Source organism: Stegostoma tigrinum, unplaced genomic scaffold (assembly GCF_030684315.1).
Source record: "Stegostoma tigrinum isolate sSteTig4 unplaced genomic scaffold, sSteTig4.hap1 scaffold_64, whole genome shotgun sequence".
NCBI lineage: Eukaryota > Metazoa > Chordata > Chondrichthyes > Orectolobiformes > Stegostomatidae > Stegostoma > Stegostoma tigrinum.
The window spans coordinates 1,685,961-1,699,915 of NW_026728579.1; the positions used below are offsets into that span (position 1 = coordinate 1,685,961).

General features: G+C 43.3%; 1 pseudogene; it reads right to left on the reverse strand.

The window, feature by feature from the left end:
- The window catches only part of LOC132209057 (utrophin-like), a 154,958-nt pseudogene that overhangs the window by 69,443 nt on the left and 71,560 nt on the right, over nt 1-13,955 (reverse strand).

A 13,955-nucleotide genomic window follows, 5' to 3' on the forward strand; every position in this document is an offset into this window, starting at 1 on the left:
CAACATGGTTTTGTGCAGGGAAGGTCATGTCTTACCAACTTTATAGAATTCTTTGACGACATGACAAAGTTGATTGAAAGGGAAAGGCTGTAGACGTTATTTACATGGACTTCAGTAAGGCGTTTGATAAGGTTCCCCATGGCAGGCTGATGGAGAAAGTCAAGTCGCATGGGATCAAGGGTGCGCTCGCTCGACGGACACAAAAAAAAAAGGGCTAGGCAACAGGAGACAGAGAGTAGTGGTAGAAAGGATTTTCTCAAATTGGACACCTGTGACCAGTGGTGTTCCACAAGGTTCTGTGCTGGGACCACTGTTGTTTGTGATATGCGTAAATGATTTGGAGGAAGGTGTTGGTCATCTGATCAGCAAGTTTGCAGATGACACTAAGATTGGTGGAGCAGCAGAAAGTGAGGGGGACTGTCAGAGATTACAGCAGAATATAAATAGACTCGAGAGTGTGGCAGATAAATGTCAGATGGAGTTCAATCCGGGCAAATGCGAGGTGATGCATTTTGGAAGATCTAATTCAAGGGTGAACTATGCAGTAAATGGTAAAGTCCTAGGGAAAATTGATGAACAGAGAGATCTGGGTGTTCAGGTCCATTGTTCCCTGAAGGTGGCAAGCCAGGTCAATAGGGTGGTCAAGAAGGCATACGGCATGCTTTCCTTCATCGGACGGGGTATTGAGGACAAGAGTTGGCAGGTCATGTACAGTTGTATGAGACTTTGGTTCAGCCACATTTAGAGTACTGTGTACATTACCAAAAGGACGTGGACGCTTTGGACAGGGTGCAGTGGAGGTTCACCAGGATGTTGCCTGGTATGGAGGATGCTAGCTATGAAGAGAGGTTGAGTAGATTAGGATTATTTTCATGAGAAAGATGGTGATTAGGGGGGACCTGATTGAGGTCTACAAAATCATGAGGGTATAGACAGGGTGGATAGCAAGAAGCTTTTTCCCCCCCAGAGTGGGGGACTCAATTACCAGGGGTCATGAGTTCAGAGTGAGAGGACGAACGTTTATGGGAGATATGTGTGGAAAGTTCTCTACACAGAGGGTGGTGGGTGCCTGGAACGCGGTGCCAGCGGAGGTGGTAGACACAGACACGTCAGTATCTTTTCAGATCTATCCGGACAGACACCTGCAACAGGTATGAGATTCTTGCTCCCTGTACGGTTGAGGGAATGGACTGTGGACAGGATGAGCCAGCTGACCATGGCACCGTGGGGCACAAGGTCATTCAAGGGGGGGGGGGAGCAAAAAGACAGGTAGGTGTTATAGGGGATTCTATAATTAGAGGGACAGATAGTATCCTGTGCAAGCCGCATCGGGAGACCCGCATGGTGTGTTGCCTGCCCGGTGCCAGGGTGCGGGACATCTCCAACCGGGTTGAAAGGATATTAGAGCGGGAGGGGGAGGATCCAGTTGTTGTGGTCCACGTTGGGACTAACGACATGGGCAAAGCTAGGGTAGAGGACCAGTTCAGGGATTATGAAACACGAGGAAAGAAATTGAAGTACAGGTCCTCAAGGGTCATAATCTCCGGATTACTGCCCAAGCCACGTGCCAATTGGAGTAGGGAAAAGAAAGTTAGGGAAGTCAACACATTGGTAAGGGATTGGTGTGGGAAAGAGGGATTTCATTTCATGGGGCATTGGCATCAGTTTTGGAACCGGGGGGATCTGTACCGTTGGGACGGTCTCCACCTGAACCGATCTGGAACCAGTGTTCTAGCGAAAAAGATAAATAGGGTGGTCAGTAGGGCTTTAAACTCGTGAGTCGGGGGGGGAAGGGGAAGTGAAAGAGACAGGGAGTATGGAGTTAAATGGAAAGATAAGCAACAGGATAGCATGAGTACAGGTGGATTTAAGCTCGAGGCAGACTAGGAATACAGCAAAAAGGAAGGATAACTTAAGACATCTTGGGATTTCCAACCTCTCTCATAATGATAAGAAAGCTAGCATTAAGACACTTCATCTAAATGCTCTTAGCATTCGCAACAAAGTAGATGAATTAACAGCACAAATCCTCTTGAATGATTATGATGTGGTAGGCATCACAGAGACATGGTTGCAGGGAGCTCAGGGCTGGCAGTTAAATATCCAAGGATTCACAACACATCAAAAAGACAGGGAGGTGGGCAGAGGGGGTGGGGTTGCCTTGTTAATTAAGAATGGAATTAGATCTACGGCACTAAACGACACAGGGTCAGAAGATGTGGAGTCTGTGTGGGTGGAATTGAGGAAACACAAGGGCAAAAAAAACTGTAATGGGAGTTTTGTACAGACCTCCTAACAGTGGTCAGGACCAGGGGCGCAAGATGCACCGAGAAATAAATAGGGCATGTCAGAAAGGCAAGGTCACGGTGATCATGGGGGACTTCAACATGCAGGTGGATTGGGTGAATAATGTTGCTGGTGGATCCAAAGAAAGAGAATTCATGGAATGTTTGCAGTATGGCTTTTTGGAACAGCTTGTGATGGACCCCACAAGGGAACAGGCTATTCTGGGCTTTGTGCTATGTAATGAACCAGACTATATAAAAGACCTTAAAGTAAGGGAACACGTAGGAGGCAGCGATCATAATACAGTAGAGTTCGGTCTGCAGTTTGAAAGAGAGAAGGCAAAATCGGATGGAATGGTATTACAGTTAAATAAAGGTAATTACAGGGGCATGAGAGAGGAATTGATGAAAATCGACTGGAAGCAGAGCCGAGCGGGGAAGACAGTAGACCAACAATGGCAGGAGTTTATAGGTGTAATTGAGGACACAGGGCAGAGGTTCATCCCAAAGAAAACAAAGATTATCTGGGGTGGGATTAGACAGCCATGGCTGACAAAGGAAGTCAGGAAATATATCAAAGAAAAAGAGACAGCCTATAAAGTGGCCAAGAGCACTGGGAAATCAGAAGATTGGGGAGGCTACAAAAACAGACAGAGGATAACAAAGAGAGCAACAAGGAAGGAGAAGATCATATATGAAGGTAGGCTAGCTCGTAATATTAGAAATGATAGTCAAAGCTTCTTTCAATACATAAGAAACAAACGAGAGGCAAAGGTAGATATTGGGCCGCTCCAAATTGATTCAGGAAGGCCTGTGACGGGAGATAAGGAAATAGCTGAACAACTTAATAAGTACTTTGCGTCAGTCTTCACAGTGGAATACATGAGTAGTATGTCAACAATTAGGGAGAGCCAGAGGGCAGAGTTGAATACGGTAGGCATTACAAAAGAGAAAGTGCTAGAAAAGCTAAAGGGTCTAAAATTTGATAAATCTCCTGGCCCCGATGGGCTACATCCTAGAGTTCTGTGGGAGGTGGCTGAGGAAATAGCGGAGGCTTTGGTCGTGATCTTTCAAAATTCACTGGAGTCAGGGAAAGTCCCAAATGATTGGAAAATTGCTGTTGTAACCCCCTTGTTTAAGAAAGGATCAAGGCAAAAGATGGAAAATTATAGGCCGATTAGCCTAACCTTGGTAGTTGGTAAAATTCTAGAATCCATTGTCAAGGATGACATTTCTAAATTCCCGGAAGTGCAGGGTCAGATTAAAACAAGTCAGCATGGATTTAGTCAGAGGAGGTCGTGCCTATTAGAATTGTTTGAAGAGGTAACAAGTATGTTAGACCAGGGAAACCCAGTAGATGTGATCGATCTAGACTTCCAAAAGGCCTTTGATACAGTGCCTCACGGGAGGCTGCTGAACGAGGTGATGGCCCATGGTGTTTGACGTGAGCTACTGGCTTGGATTGAGGATTGGCTGTCTGACAGAAGGCAGAGAGTTGGGTTAAAAGGCTCTTTTTCGGAATGGCAACCAGTGACGAGCGGTGTCCCGCAGGGTTCAGTGTTGGGGCTACAGCTGTTCACCATTTTCATTAATGATCTGGATGAAGGGACTGGGGGCATTCTGGCGAAGTTTTCCGATGATACGAACATAGGTGGACAGACAGGCCGTGCTGAGGAGGTGGGGAAGCTGCAGAAAGATTTAGACAGTTTGGAAGAGTGGTCCAGGAAATGGCTGATGAAATTGAATGTGAGTAAATGTGAGGTTTTGCACTTTGGAAAAAAGAATACAGGCATGGACTATTTTCTAAATGGTGAGAAAATTCGCAAATCAGAAGTGCAAAGGGATCTGGGAGTGTGGTCCAGGATTCTGTACAAGTTAACTTGAAGGTCGAGTCCATAATTAAGAAAGCAAATGTAATGTTGTCGTTTATCTCAAGACAGTTGGAATATAAAAGCAGCGATGTGCTTCTGAGGCTTTATAAGGCTCTAGTTAGACCCCATTTAGAATACTGTATCCAATTTTGAGCCCCACACCTCAGGAAGGACAGGCTAGCCCTGGTTCGTGTCCAGCGAAGATTCACACGGATGATCCCTGGAATGGTAGGTTTAACGTATGATGAACGGCGAAGGATCCTGGGATTGTCCTCGTTAGAGTTTAGAAGGTTGAGGGGAGATTTAGAAACTTACAAGATAATCTATGGTTTAGAAGGGGTGGACGCTAGGAATCCGTTAGGCGGCGAGACTAGGACACGTGGGCACAGCCTTAAAATTAGAGGGGTAAATTTAAAACTGAAATGAGACGACATTTCTTCAGCCAGAGAGTGGTGGGCTTGTGGAATTCATTGCCACAGAGTGCATGGAGGCCGGGACGTTGGATGCCTTCAAGGCAGAGATCGACAAATTCTTGATCTCGTAAGGAATCAACGGCTACGGGGAGAGTGCGGGGAGGTGGTGTTGAAATGCCCATCAGCCATGATTTAAATGGCGGAGTGGGCTTGATGGGTCGAATGGCCTTACTTCCACTCCTATGTCTTATGGTCTTATGGACAGGTACATGGATGGGCGGGGAGCAAATGGACACAGACCCTTAGGAAATAGATGGCAGGTTAGACAGAGGATCTCGATCGGCATAGGCTCGGAGGGCCGAAGGGCCTGTTCCTGCGCTGTAGTTTTCTTTATTCTCTTTATTTGTACTCTTGCCTCTCTCTTACCTTTTATAGCTGAAAGAAACTCCTGCAATTTTTTTTAATATTACCCTCATTAATATTGCCCTCATATTTCATCATCTTCCCCCTTATTACCTTTTTACCTGTCCGCTGCTAGTTTTCGAAAGGCTTCCCAATTCACTGGCTTCCCACTAACCGCAACACATTTTATGCTTTTTCTTTTGCTTTCATCCTGTCCTTGACTTATCTTGTTAGTCGTGGTTGCTGATCTTTTCCTGATCTCAACTCCACTCTCCTGCCTGCTCCCCATGGCCCTTTCTCCCTATTTTTCATCAGAAATATATTTATTTCTTTCTTGAATCGGTCGATTGGTGCTGCCTCCATTGCATTCAGGGGCAATGAATTCCATAGATTCACAACCCACTCCTCGTCTCTATTTTGTACATGCCATGCCTCACTCGATAGCTACAGCTTCTTGTTTAAGAATGTCCCACAATGCAGAACATTTGCTCAATGCCAATCTTTTCAATCCCCTTTACTATTTTATATACCTCAATCAGAACCACCCCGCTCATTCTTTCCAACACCAGCAAGTACAAGCCCAAGCTACTCAGCCACTTCTCATATGACAGCCCTTTCATCCCTGGAATCAATCAGTTCAACCTCCTCCGAACTGCCTCCAGTGCAAACGCATTCATCCTCAGTGAGGGGATCAAAACTGGACACAAGACTCTGGTCTCACCAACACCCAATGTGTTCGGAAAAACACTTTGTTACTTTAATGATCCAGTCCTTTTGTGATAAATGCCAGAGTTCCATCTGTCTTCCTTGTGCTATGCCTAACCCGCATACCAACTTTCAGCTATTCATGCACAAAGACAGCCAGACAACTTTGCACTGACACACTTTGAATCTTCCCTCCATTTAAATAATAATTTGCCCTTTTTTTCCTGGACAAAATAGGCAAGCCTCATGCTTATCCACATTAACCACCTGCCAGATTCTGGTCCATTCTCCTCCCCTATCAATATTCAGCTGTGTATGTTCTATTTCACATCACAGGCTGTTTTCCCACCTCTTTCAAAATCATCCATGCATTCTGTTACATTACACTTTGTAACATATACAAATGATATGTAAGCAGAGACAAATAGTTGAGGTCAGAGAACTGAACCCCGCAGCACCCCACTCGTAACAATTCACCATCCGGACAAAGACTCATTTATCCTGACCCTCAGCTATCTGTCAGTTAGCCAGGCCTTTATTCAAACCAATATTCTACCCTTAATCCCCTTGGATCTAACCTTCTGGTTCACTTTTTTATGCAGCAACTGGTCAAATTCTTTCTGGAAATCTCGATTTGCCACATCCCTCAGATCCCGAGACAAAATCCTCAATTCTGCTACCTCATCAGTTCCTGACTTCATTACAGCTGTTGTTCAAACATGGTCAAAAGAGTTGAATTCCGGAGGTGAGCTAAGGATGGCTACATTTGACCGAGTGTGGCATCAAGGAGCGCTACCAAAACTGCAGCTGATGGGAATCCAGCAGAAACTCACCACTGGTTCGAATAATATCTGCACAGAGGACGATGCTTTTTCATTCTTTCATGGGAAAGAGGGCATTGCTGGTTAGACCAGCTTTTATTGCCCATCCCAAATTGCCTAACTGATATCTGGAGTTCCATGTAGGCCACACCAGGCCTAGCCCAGTTTCCTTCCCTAAAGAACATAAGTGAATCAGATGGGTTTTTCCAACAATTGGCAATGGATTTACGATCATCATTAGACTCTTAATGGAATTTGAATTCAATGAAAATCTGGAATTATGTGCCATCGTGGAATTTGAACCAGGTCCTCAGAACATTACCTGAGTGCTTGGATTAATAGTCTAGTCATAATACCATTAGGTCATCGCCTCTCCTAATGGGAGGCATTTTGGTTGTTGGAGGTCAGCTGCAGGAGGTCCTGAAGGTACAGTCCTAAGCCTAACCATCTTCAGCTGCTTTATCAATGACCTTGTCTCCATCATAAGATCAGAAGTGGGGATGTTCACCAGTGATAGCAGAATATTCAGCATCATTCACCACTGCTCAGATACTGAACCTGTCCATGTCCAAATGCAACAAGGCCAGAACGATATCTCGGCTTGGGCTGCTAAGTGGCAAGTCGCAATTATACTACACAAATACCAGGTAATGACCATCTCCAGTAGGAGAAAATCTATAAATTGTCCCTTGACATTCAATGGTGTAACCATCACTGAATTGTCCGCTATCAAAATCCCGGGTTTTACCAGTGAACAGAAATTCAACTGGACTTCCTATTTAAATGCAGTGGCTACAGGAGCAGGCCCAGGCCCAAAGCTCGGATTACTGCATCAAGTAACTCACCTCCTGATTCCCCAAGCCTGTCTACCAGCTACATGGAACAAGTCAGAAGAATGATGGAATAATCCCCACTTGCCTAGATGGGTGCAGATACAAAAGCACTCAATAAGTTCAACACCATCCAGTAAAAAGCAGCCTACTCCCTCCAGTGCTCATTAGCAGCAGTGTGTACCATCTATGAGATGCACTGAGAAATCTGCAAAAGATCCTGAGATAGGACTTTCCAAACCTATGACAAATTTCAGCTGCAAGGGCAAGTGTAACAGATATATGAGAACAGCACCACCAACAAGACCCTGTGTCTAAGCCACTCACCATCTCAACTTGGAAATATATTGCTGTTCTTTCACTATCACTGGGTCAAAGTCCTGGAAATTCACCCCTGACTGACTGAGTCTACCTACAGCACATGGACTACAATGATTCAACAATTACAAGGCTAACTAAGGATGGGAAATAAATGCTGCCCCAGTTAGCGATGCCAGTGGCCCAGAAACAAATAAAAATTAACTATCACCTACCTCCTCTTAATTCCAGTTTCTCATGCTGCACCATTCTGATTATTCTATAAAACCTGGTCTTTCCATAGCAATGCTCAAAGCTACATACAGTACTTGTTTGAGATCAAATTATATTCTGCACAATATTAAGAGCCATCACTGGCTGATGAGTATGATTGCCCAGCTAGGAAATTCCGTATCACGGGTCATGAGCTCTGTGCGGGTTGATTAGCCTGAACTAGAGCCACACGTTTAGCAGGTCTTTCAGGGTGATGGAAGTGGTCTTGGCCTAGAGAACACTAGCATTCCTTTCTCCAGTTCCTTTCCCACACTTCAACTTCTTGCCTGTGTTCATAAAGAATTATGTGTCTTTAGACAGGAGATTCCCCCAAGTTGGTTTCTTCTGAATGGGGATATCCCATACTTTGACCTCGATGTAGTATTTCTTGCAGGAACATTTCAAGGTCTTTGAAATCAGTTGGCAAAAATTTACTTTGGTAGTCATAACTTAGGCAGCCCAATGGGGTTTGTTTCAAATCATCATGGCGTCAATGCTGATGCTAGGAGGTTTTTCCTCCGAGCTCATGTGGAGAATCCATGACAAAACTGTGCTGAAAGGGTCTTGAAGTGGCAGCTGGATGTTATCCAGGTTTCACAGTCATATAGGAGAGGATGAACGATGCATGCCTTGAACTCAAGGATCTTGCGATCAGCACAGATGTCACAATTGAGCATTCTCATCCTTAGGAGGCCAAAGGTGCCACTCGCAGATTGGACGTAATGTTAGAACCTCTGTATCGATGTCAGCCTTAAAAGAGAGAGAGCGACCCATGTAAGGGAAATGTTCTACATTTGGGAGGATTTCTCCATTAATTTTGATGAAAAAATGGGCCACAACTTGAGATTGGTAAAGGATTTGAGTCATCTTGAGGTTCGAACATAGAACATAACAGCCCAGTACAGGCCCTTTCGGCCTTGATGTTGTGAAACCAACCTGAAGCCCATCAAACCTACACTATTCCATTATCATCCATATGTTTATCCAACGACCATTTAAATGCCCTTAAAGTTGGCAAGTCTACTACTGTTGCAGGCAGGGCATTCCATGCCCTTACTACTCTCCAAGTAAAGAACCTACCTCTGACTTCTGTCCTATATCTATCACCCCTCAATTTAAAGCTATGCCCCCTGACCGTGTCAAACATGGCCATCCGAGCCAAAAGACTCTCACTGTCCACCCTATCTAATCCTCTGATCATCTTGTATGGTTCTATTAAGTCACCTGTTAATCTTCTTCTCTCGAACGAAAACAGCCTCAAGTCCCTCAGCCTTTCCTCATAACGCCTTCCCTCCATACCAGGTAACATCCTGGTAAATCTCCTCTGCACCCTTTCCAATGCTTCCACATCCTTCCTATGATGCTGCGACCAGAACTGTACGTAATACTCCAAGTGCAGCTGCACCAGAGTTTTGTACAGCTGCAACATGCCCTCATGGCTCCGAAACTCAATCCCTCTACCAATGAAGCCTAACACACCGTATGCCTTCTTAACAACCCCATCAACCTGGGTGGCAAATTTAAGGTTGAGGCTAATTCTTCAGTATACTTTTGCAAAAGCCTGAAGGGAGATTTGAAGACTTCTGAGAGTGGAAATGACATTGTGAACCACATACTGAAGCTCCATAAGCGAGGTCAGTGTCATTTTCTTCCGTGATTTTAACTGGTTGAGGTGAAAAGGTTTTCCATCCATCCTATCCAAGTCACTGGGAAGCTTGTTCTTGATGAGATTAAGAATGGTGGTGACAAAGTTGGAGAAAAGGGTGGGCATGATGACATATCCCTCCTTGAGCCTCAACTTGACATCAAAGAGCTTCTGCACAATATTGTATTCCTGGTATTGAAGCCTGATTTAAGCTGTTGGCCTTTTATCATTTTAGCAAACTACTTCAACTTTGAGGGAAGATTGTATTTAAATGGTAAAATCCCTAAGTTTCGACAGATTGGAACAATTCTATCAAGTGGAATAATACATTACTCACTGGAGTGCAGTTCTCCACCACTGGGTAATGTAACTTGTGCCCCTTTGACGTGCGCCCCGAAAAGAAACAGCTTCGGCACATGTCATAATTCAAGTGTTTGAGGCTGCGGTACCTATAAAGGAAGAACAAGTAGTAAGAGAAATGTTCATTTTTGTTTGGATATTTTTAACCATCGAAGGAATGCAAGTTAAGTAGTTAAATTATGTATTTTTTTTTATTTTGAAGAAACGGCAAATTACGTGGGGAGAAACAAATGCTAGCAAAGTCGAGGAAAACTGTCCCAACTCCCCCAGTCGATTTTCATAATGGGATATCACATCCCTGGAATTATTGTAAATTGCTTCTGCTCTGCATCCAACGTATTCACAACATTCCCATTGTATGGAAGGTTTTCATCTGCCACGGTGGCATAAACCTATTTAGAAGTAACCTTGCCAGAATCTTCCTGGAAAAGGTCAATCTGACGAGCAGCGATTGTAACACGTGAAGCTGTAAAGGCCACAATAAACGAGGAGGATACACATTTTCAGCTCAGACTGCAGAAGGGAAGTTCTCCAAGCAAAGAGAAAAAAAAGTCAAGAAATTAACTGTAATAATGGCTGAGAGACAGTGGGCAAGTGGCAAATACATTGAACTAAAAATCCAGAGACCCAGGCTGATGCTCTGGGGAATGTAGGTTCATGTTCAAACACTGTAGCTGGTCAAATTTACATTTCATTAAAAAAATACCCAGAACTAAGAGTCATTTCCAGTAACGCTATCATGAAACTATCAACAATTGTTGGTAAAAATCCATCTGATCCACTCATGTCCTTTCGGGGAGTATTCGATCATCTTTACCCCATCTGATCTACATGTGGCTACAGAGCCACAGCAATGTAGGTAGCTCTGAACCACCCGCCCAGCCATCCACTCAGTTCAACGGCAATTAGCGAAGGACAACAAATGATAACTTCACCGGTGATAGCCAAATCCCTTGCAAGAATGGAAAATGTCATAATGAAATGGAAGGACTTGATCAATGTCGTGTGAAATTATCAACAGATGAATGGATGGAACTGCATACAGAATGCAGGTCATCAATATGATGAGATGGTGCAAAACAGAGAATATTGCCTTCAGATTCCTGTCATGAAGCCAAACTCTGAGACTCAGCAAGCAGTCATAAATGTATGAGCAGAAACTAAATAGCCATGAAAACCAACATAAAAGTACAAACAGCAGGCTCTTAAAATTTTTGGAGCTATGCAAGGCAATATTAAATTATGCACTGAAGTGGTTAAGTTCAGTTAATCCTCTTATAAATAGCACTGCTAACAGGAAACTCACTGTCAATTACAGATTAGTCCAGAATTTTCAAGGCAATAGATAAACTGAAGCAGAATACCAGTTTCCGTGAGGAACAAACATAATTTGGAAGTGAAAGGGATGAAAGGAATTACTTTTCTGAACAACAGTCAGAAGAAATACAGACAGACGGTAGATTGAGAAGATGAAACATTGAGGAGATGTTAAGGAAAGAAATAGATTTGGAAGTAACAGTGTGGTAGAATTGTGGAAGTTCACTGGCCTCACGCAACATCAGGAACCAATACATTTGATCTTTATAGAACAGAATGTCAGAGAAGGGGGGCTCTCTTCCCAAATGGTCAAGCTGACAAAATGTAGGAAAAAGGCTGCCTTCCTCTTGGTGCTTCTCACTGGATGAACACTCGAGGAAATTTGTGTTTATTGGTTGCGGACCTATTGGTGGTTGGTTCATTCATATCAGGCAGATTCTCCCACAGCGGGTGAAGGTGTGGTCACAGTCTTCACTGGAGGCAACTGAATCGATTCCTCTTCTTTGTTCATTCATGCAAGTTCTGTGTTTGGATTCCTGATTGCGGCTACAAAATCTCCTATCTGCCCCTCCAACTATCAAGTCTCCGATCACTCATGTCCTGTTTACCTTATCCTTTTCCACCGTGTCCCAGAGCCAAATACACTTTACTTTTAATGAATTTTAAGTTCAAATCACAGTAAAAGGAAGCCATTTGGTCCATCATGTTTGAACTAGCTCTCCAAATACATGTCACAAATTAGTGCCTTTTCCTTAACCTGCACATTATTTCTCTTTAATTAATCAACTAACGCTTTCTTGCATCTTTTACTGAAACTGCCTCCTCTAGGTAATGCATTCTATAGACTGTGATAAAGCTATTTCTTACACTGCAGTTACTTCTGTAGTCAATCACTTCAAACCTCTGCATCTTATTCTCAATTCTGTCACAAGTAGGAAAGTCTTCCCCTTGTCTACTCTGACCAGACTTCAAATGATTTTGCAAGATTCAAAATAATCTCTTCTAAGTCTCAGCATCTTCGAGGAAAGCTGTCCCAATTCCTCTAATCAATTTTCATAATGAGATATCTCAACCCTGGAATCATTATTGTAAATTGGTCCTGCTCTGTCTCCAACATTTTCACAAAGTTCCCTTCGCATGGAAGGTTTTCATTCGCCATGGTGGTATAAACCTATTCAGAAGTAACCTTGCCAGAATCTTCCCAGCAATGGAAAGGCTGGTGATCCCATGGTTCTTTGAGCAATCTGACATTTCTCCTTCAGTTTTGTATAAGATATGGCATCTTAAAGATTTTGTGAAATCCTGCCCTGTTCCTCATAGTCCATGAAAAGCTAACAGATCTTGGCCTTCAGAGTTAGGCCACCATTCCTCAAGCTTCAGATGGAATTCAATTGACTCCGGGTCGCTGTTGCTCTTTACTTAGTTATGGCAGTCATAGTTTCATCCACAGTTGGGGTCTCACTCCAGTTCTTCTTAGACAGGGAGTTGTTTGATCAGATCAATGGCAGTAACACGCACCTTCTCCAAGATGGCCAATCTTAGAAATGTAGGAGAATAGTTAACTGAAAAGGGTCAATTTACCCCTTAGAAATCCTGTCCAAATATGCAATTTAATTTACTAATTATGGACAAGAAGTTTTATCGATCATTTAGCAACAACACAGCAATCACTTTCATAGGATGCACACACACTGATTACAGGACTAATAAAAAGGCCTTTCTGTAAATTCTCAATAATTGCAAATTACAGAACCAACCGGAAGTCAAGTCACAATCCATTCTGAGCCACAGTGTCTGTGATCAATGCAACGGTGAACAAAATACCAAAAGCATGCAGCACTCACCTCTCACAAAAAATTAAGTTAAAGAAGTTGATACTTAATTTGTCCTAATTACTTCTCTGGTCCATGAGTTTGTTGGGATTTTTGATGATTTCAGTTGTGTTGTTAACTGATCGAGTTTCTAATAGAACATCTAAAGTTAAAGCTTTCTTTAAAAACTAACTCCCACTAACTTTCTGCTGGTTTGCACATCTCACCTGAAACCTACGAATGGGTACTCTTTGCAGATGTTACACTTCGCCTGATGTTTTGCAGTTTCAGCAGCTGCCACATGGTGTAGAACAGGCAGCCAGACCATGGATCGAGGCTCCAATCTCATCCACTCTACAAAGTGTTTAATATCAATCTCTGTTTTTGTTAAGGCCCGAGAGGGAAATAAAAGATCAGCTGCATGACTAATTATGTCAAGTTTACATCCGCTATCCTCAGTGATATCTAATACACTATCACTGGGGTTTCTGACATTGTTTTTAATCATTAATTTAATACAAACATTGACTATTTATAAACATGATAGCCTTGGATTAGTTGTGGTACATGTTGGCCTCTGGAACTAATTCAAACCGAAAATGAGCACAAAATTCACACTGGCAAGTAGACACGCTTGACCTATTGAATTGGCGCAGAGCACACTTACATGTTGGAAGCAACTGCAGACACTTGGTTCAATGTTTCTGCCTCCAAATGAAGGTACCTCACCGAGCTGCCGAGGGATCTGGACTGCATTGTGAAGCAAAAGGCTCAGGCTTCGTTGGTCACATAAATCTGTGGGTTCAGCTACTTGTTTGAAGAGATCTGCAAAAGTTATTCAGAAGAAAAATATTGATATTCCTAAACTTAAGAGAGGTAGTTGAGAGTTCAATACATCCAATACATCTTCCTCAATTGCCTTGCT